Genomic DNA, 7754 nt, shown 5'->3' on the forward strand with positions numbered 1-7754 from the left:
TGAGCTGTGACAGTAAAGCACTCTAATGAGGGCAATATAATGAGATTCTGTCTCAAAAAAAAAAAAAATCAGAGAATAGGAGGTGTTGTATTGGCCTCAGCCAATGAATGAATCAAAGGTGTTTCAGTTATCATCAGACCATGGTGGAATTTCAGCAAAAGAGTTTCTTTTTGTGGGTAGACAGTGAAGCCATTTGACAGGGCATTAATAGATGAATTGGAAAGAGGGCACAATTTCCTTCAGCCGAGGAAGGGCCAAATATTAAAGCACTATCACTGCTTTATTAACTAACAAATATTTCCTAAATCTTTTGGCTAAAAACTCATCGGAGGAGGATGGCTATATGCCTGTGAAAACAGTGGAATAAACAAGGGCACGTGGCATCATTGTCACAGCCTGAGATGGCAACGTGTCCCTGGTGGTTGGCAAAGTGATCTTACCTGGATTTACCCACAGACGCTTTGTACCTTGTATTAGTCTAGGTGTGCTCAGCAATGTGGTGACACCTGCATAAGCCATGTTCTTTGACAATGCAGAGATCAGATGAGTTTCACAGTAACAAATTTTCTTGGTGCCCTATAATTGAGCCTTGTGACTGTACCATCAATCTGGGATTCTGAAAGTGGAGCATTCCGGTTAGAGCACAAATATCAGAAATGACTTATTCCTCTGTAGGGGATCAAAATAAGGTATAAATAAGGAAAATGCTTGTGAAATTTCATTTACACTGTGGCTGTGGTGCTCTAGGGCCACATTAAGATAGTGATGCCTCCATACTGTAACGTAGAATTGTAGTGCTAAGAATGTAATTCAGCTGCTATGGGAATCCAGGGCGCTACAGTGGTTCTTCTTTATGAAGGTTTTAGAGGTCTGAGCTTCTTTCAGCTCGCTACTCTGCTGTTCTCAGGACTCTGTCCTTATCTCTGTGTTACAGGATAGCTCACCCACTCACTTGCATTCAAACAAAAGGGAATTGACAGGATAAATAACGGGCACAACCTGTTAGCTGCACACAGACCTTCCTCTCTCCTGCCATGAGCCAGAAGTTAGTCACATGGCCTGTGTCTCACTGTGTGAGAGGCTGGACCATGCTCAGCTAAGAGTCTCAGAGCTTTCTAGTATGACAGTGAAGGGGAAGATGGTTATTAAGGATAACCAGTGGTGTATCAAACATGTAGAAAGCTTGAAAGAAAGGCCCAATGTGTAATTATTTTAAGCACAGTGTTATTTGGTTGCTGATAATTATTACATCATTTTGTTGATATTGTCATAGATTCAATTTCAATAATATTGAAACATTTAATTCATAGGTATTTCTACAGCCCACAGGCCCAAGCTCACTTCTTGGCAGGCATCATGTAATATTGCTTTTCGGGCAAATTATTCTCCCAATTTCTTTTCTCTCTTTTTGTGGCTTTTTCATTGCCTGTACGTTTCAAAAGAGGTGAATACATTCAGATGACTTTTGAAAAGGTAAGACTATGCACACACACACCCATCTCTCTCTCCCTTCAAGACAGCAGAGAGGATTTTTGTTCACTTAGCTTCTAGCATAATGGTTGGCACATGTGGAATGGATAAATAAAAATTTGCTCCATACTTTGAACATCCAGGGTTATTTTTTCATGAACAAAAGAATTCTTCCTCAATATTTCAAAGGATTCCATCACTTCTCATTAAAATGTTTTCTAAGTTTGTGCTTCTCACACGTGATGCACACAGGAGTCGTCCAAGCAGAGCACAAAGCCCAACATAGATTTAGGTAGTGTGTGTGTAGGGGTCAGGCCCAGAAATAAACTTTCCCAAAAGGACTTTCTGTTGCTTTCAAACTCTGGGCCTTCATTTACGTGCTGATTTTTGTTTTCAAAAGGAGATGTAACAGACTTTCTAATGGACTGTCCGCCCTTCTCCCCCATGAGCTTGTTTTTAGCCTAAAAGAAGAGAGATTCTGATCATGGTTATTAAACTAGTTGTCTCACATCTATCTCCTCTTGGAGGCTTGGTTTCCTCAGTTGTAAAGTGGAACCATTGGGATAGATGTTCTCCCTCTGGTCTGAGCTCTATCATGGGACAGTGTGATATATAAGTTTGATCTGTCGATAGGTAATTAGTGCTAATTATATATCTGTCTTAAAAGAACATTACTTTCAAATTAGTCTTTGATTAGTCACTATATAAGAGTCATTTGCTTAAACTTGTAAGTTATTCAGATACTTTTCTTCACTAGAATCTTTCTGTGTCAGTTTTGTGAAGATCTCCCTGGATGCCAATTGTTAGCTTCTAAATGGACAGTTAGTTGTCCTCTCTGGCCTCTTGTTATTTAATACATATATGGGAGGCTGTCTCAGCAGTTAAATTTTAAGGTGTTGAGGGATCCCTGCTTGGTCAAGTTCCCTTTTACCAAATTTCCAGGTGTCCCTCTGGAAGACAGACATTATCAGTTACTTGTGTGTCTCTCAGAGTTGGGGTCCTGAGAAAGTGGTCTCAGGATGTTTTTATGGACCAGAGGCAGGTGGTCTGGAGAGTTTCAGAGCATGGAAGGAGAGCCTGGAGATGTCATGGCCTAATGAGAAGGGAGCTCTAGGTACCTAAGGGAAAGTGCCAACAGGGAAGAGAAGATGGCCTGATTAAGTTGCAAAGAAATAAATGGCCAATGTCACCTACTTCAGATGTTTATTATAGAGACAGCCTCAGAGTCAGAATGAAGAGTAAGTGTTGCTAAATGGTAATTAACAACAATTTATTGTACATTCTCAAATAGCCTAGAAGCATGGATTTTTGAATGTTCCTAACACAAAGAAATGCTAAATGTTTGAGGTGATGATATGATCATTATCCTGATTTGATAATCATGCATTGCATACAGGTATCGAAATATCAAAATACCCCATAAATGCGTATAATTACTTTGGTTCAATTAAAATAATAATAAAAGCAAAAAAGGACAACATTATGACATTACATTTAAGGTATAAAAAAGACAGAGACAGAGAATGTAACATGACATATAATTTCAGATTTTCTGGTTTGGAGAAATGAAAGGAAGTCATCATAGCTCTCAGGGAAAACATTGGTTTTGTCACTTTTTTTTGCATGAATATCTTTATTCACAATACCCCACATCTGACATGTCAATGAATTTTTTTTTTTGCAGTTTCTGGCCGGGGCTGGGTTTGAACCCACCACCTCCGGCCTATGGGGCCGGCACCCTACTCCTTAGAGCCACAGGTGCTGCCCTGTCAATGAAATATTTTGTTAGTGAACAGCTTATCCACACAAAACAGATAAATTTTAAAATATCTTGAGCAAAGGAGGTAGAAATCAAAGTGCACATTATGATTTATTAATTTTATGTTTATGATTATCTGGTCAAACTGATGTACAAGTAGTCTTCAAGTTACAAACATCTGACTTATGTACAACTTGCATTTATGAGGTCAGGCTATTACAGGAAGTTCCCGAATTACAAACAACTGGCTGATGTATGACTCTCTGTTATGAATGGAGGCTATTATTACAGGTAATAGGTAAATGTGCCTATTCCAAGTTACATGCAAATTCGACTTAAGAACCAATCTACAGAATCTATCTTGTTTATTACCCAGGGACTGCCTGTGTGTTCATAGCAACCAAGCAGAGGTCAGGGTGAGTGGGCATTTTTGTGTTAATGAAGAAGTCCCAGGTACTGGTAGGGGGTAAAGCTAACAATTAGCATGCAGGGAGATCTTTACAAAACTGATGAAGAAAGTTTCTAGTGAAGAACAGTATCTGAATAACTTACCGGCTTAAGAAAATGATTCTTACATAGTGGCTAATCAAAAACAAATTCAAAAGTAATGTTCTTTTATGATGTATAATTAGCACTAATTACCTACAGACCTATCAGCCTTATATATCACAATTTTATATGAAAGCTTTAGACTTTTTCCTGGCATATGCTTAAGATCAGCACATTTCACTGTATTTCATTTTATATTGATACAAACACAGTAAGAAAGAGGTAAAGAATAATAACTAGAGAGTAACAAAGACAAGTACATTTTATTTACTAATCCCCACCCCCATGACCATATGACTGGCTAGTTTTGGCTGCCTGTTGTTGGTTGAGTTCCAAGTGGAATGTTGGGCTGTTTGCCAGAGTTTGCTGTGACTGTGGGATCCGTGTGGCTGCCAAGCCCTGTGGTGGCTGCAGTGCTGTGGAGGGGCTGTGATCCGCTGTGGAATGGGGCAAGATGGTGATGCATCCACAACTCGCTTCCCGTAGCCTCCAGCAGGAGACGCTGGAGTGTCCACCTCTGATCAGCTCATTGGCGGGTCTCATGTTTTCATTTAGCCTGGTCCAGTCTCTTAGAAGCCAACTTCATGTGAGGCACGAAGAGCAGTTTGCAGAAACACTGGCTGCACAAATTAAGGAGAAATGCTAACTCATTGGCAAGCTTAGCTCTTCTAAAAGGAATGTACAGAGACTTGTGCATCTTTAGAGAATGCCAGGGTGGAGAGGGGGTCTTTAAATATACCCAGATAGACTCTTAAGAAAAGGGGAAGAGTACCGACGCAATGCTGATGGAGGAATTAATTTACCTGGTGCAAGAAACAAAAAAAGAGAGAGACAAATGCTCTAAACAAGAGGAGGCAACGGAGGACATGCTGAGAATGCTGTAGTCTCTAGGAGAGGACATGAGAATCAACCTGTCACAAGAGCTTCCCTCCCCCCGCCCCCGCCCCCAGGAAGCCAAGAGCTCTTCCTGCTCTTCTGTTCCCCAGGGGTGGGCCTTGCCTCTTTCTGCCCTCCGTGTACAGCCCTACTCCCTCCTCTCTCCCTGTTCACCAGTACGGAGGACCTTCAAGGCCTGGATCCCAGCGTGCTTCTTCCAAACCACCACCTGGTCATCACTCAGAGGTCACTACCTTTGCTTTCCTAATATTTCGGGCGTCACCCCCAGTGCTTTTATTCTTGCTTCTCCTTACCATCTTACCTATCTACACTCTCCCCACCAGCTTCTCAGAGCTTAACTCAATGCTGCCTCCTTTGGGCCTGCCTTGGTTCCTGTCATTGTCCATTCAAGCCTGAGTCAGAAGTTTTATGAGCGACTCCAGCTCCATAGAGCCCTTGTCTTTCACCACCCCCCAACTGAGGTGAGGAAATAAGCCAAGTTCACTTTGAATTATGAGACTGCTGGCCTGCACTGACCACTGACCTCAAGCGGGGTTGCTGCAGCCCTGGGCCGGGCTATGACATCCCACCACTGAGCCCTTGGACTTTGCTCTAATCCCAGGTTTAGAGTTGGACCCAGTCTGGGACCCATATCTGATAACCCAGTCATGGCTTTGAACCGTACAAGTCCAAGTTTCTTCACTTCACATACCTGAAATGTTCTGAGATTTCCATTCTGAGTTCTCCAATAACCAGTTTATTTGCTACATTTTTTAAAATGAGGCTGGGAGCCATGCCTTATTCTTCTGAGCCCATCCCTGCAAGCTGTAGTCTCTCTGGTGGCTTCCCTACCTAGGGCCTAGTGTCTTCAAAAAGATGTCTGCACCGCTGATTGGCAATCCCCATGTTCAAGTGCCAACAGTTGTCTGGTGCTTGGGCAAGACTTACAAGGTTAGCGTGGATGATGACCCATGCCTCCATCCTGGGAGTTGCTAAATTCTTCCTATTATTTAGAGCCGGAATTCTAGCAATCTTTGTCTTTGTGGCAGGTCTAATTCCTGGCCTTCTTCCCATACTTCCCTGATGAATCTTGACATATGTCACCAGAATCTCCAACGGTATGACAGTTGTATGGTCTTTACAGTGACTTCAACCTCTGAGTTCTCTTTCACCTCTTCTGAGCATCCTCCTCAGGGCACAGTGTGGTATGGAACAGAAAATTATACACGATCATAGCCAAGAAATGAATGGAGAGCCTGAGTAACACATACTCTAATCCTGGGTTTGTGAAGTGTAGCTGAAAGCGTATGTGTCTCAACAGGAAAGTGGGGGTAATCATACTTAATTCTTACAGGTATTACATGTATTGCAGGACACCCTTTGGTATAGGCACAAACATCACTATACTGTCATTTATATTATGTTAATAAGATCTTATGTCAGAGGCTGTCCAAGAGTAGCATAATTGCACCACTTGTACAATCTAGCCATTAATGCTATTCTTAGTTTACTTTTTTTTTTTTTTTTTGTAGAGACAGAGTCTCACTGTACCACCCTCGGTAGAGTGCCGTGGCCTCACACAGCTCACAGCAACCTCCAACTCCTGGGCTTAAGCGATTCTCTTGCCTCAGCCTCCCAAGTAGCTGGGACTACAGGCGCCCGCCACAACACCCGGCTATTTTTTGGTTGCAGTTTGGCCGGGGCCGGGTTTGAACCCGCCACCCTCGCTCGGTATATGGGGCCGGCGCCTTACCGACTGAGCCACAGGTGCCGCCCTCTTAGTTTACTTTTTAAAACAAACTGTATTTTATAGAGTAGTTTTAGACTCATATCAAAATTGAGTGGAAGGTATAGAGAGAAAATACATATTTTGATGACCCAGGCATGCATAGCCTCTCACATTATCAACAGCTCCCACCAGAGTAGAGCATTTTTTACAGCGAATGAACCTATATTTTCTCCTTCTTTTTCTCATCCACATTTTAGAAATACCTTTTGTATGGGTCAGTTACTAACTGAAGACTTTCATGAGATAGTTTTTCAGAGCAATGAGAATAAGGGTGTGGCATAGTTGTCTTTAAGAAATTATAAAATTTCTGCAAACTCATTATCCCTCCTATAAAAATCTGGAGTCAGATATGTTTCATATTCAATTTTAAAAATACTTGTAAAAGCAACATGGTACATATACTGCATATTACACAAAACATGTGGTTGTGTTCTGCAATACACACTAATATTTTCTGTAACTGAACACATAAACTATCACGCTACATTTATCAAAGACCAAAAAAGAGCCTTATTTGTTTGATTGACTTTTGCTGCCAAATACATTTGTGCCAAACATACAAAATCATTTTCAATTATCAAAGCTTTTTGGATTCTAGAATTGTAGATCAGGGATGGTAGACCCATATTCTGAAGAAAAAAATGTTTTAATTTGGGTAAATTCAGATAGGAGGACCAAGGAGTAAGTCAGCCAAAGAAATAAGGAAAATGTTGGCAAAATAGGAGTAAAAACTTGGTAAAATGGAACACTATCCCCTAAAAAATTTGTGAATTGCTAATCACTGTGGTCAAATAGAAACAAATTCATCGCCTTATATTCTGCAGAAGTTGATATATATTTACCATTATGGGATAATGCAATTCCCCAACATACAAGAAATGTTTATCTTTAAATTCAACAGAAAAAAAGAGAATAGTCTCTTGGACTCAACAAAAATTTAGTTTTAACCAAATTTTAATCATATTGAAAGTTGAAAGTCAAACATTTAATAATAATAAAAAAAATAGAGTGTAAGCAGGCATCTTGTCTGTTTTGGTCACTGATTATTTGATATCCAGGTACCAGACGTGCCTGGGGTGTGATAGGCATTCAATAAACAGGGAGGAATTAATGCTTTGTCAATATAACTGTATTTAAAATTTATGAGTAGACTTTAAATACAAGATTTGGGAATTCAGTGATATGCATCAAAATGTGTTTCTTTTCTTCAAATTTCTGTTTGAGTGAGACTAATTGTTACAATCCCATTGTATTGCTTAAATTTTTGATAACTTTGACTTAAGGAAGAAATATTTTTATAGGTATTGGCTC

The sequence above is a fragment of the Nycticebus coucang genome, chromosome 19 (assembly GCF_027406575.1).
Source record: "Nycticebus coucang isolate mNycCou1 chromosome 19, mNycCou1.pri, whole genome shotgun sequence".
Lineage (NCBI taxonomy): Eukaryota > Metazoa > Chordata > Mammalia > Primates > Lorisidae > Nycticebus > Nycticebus coucang.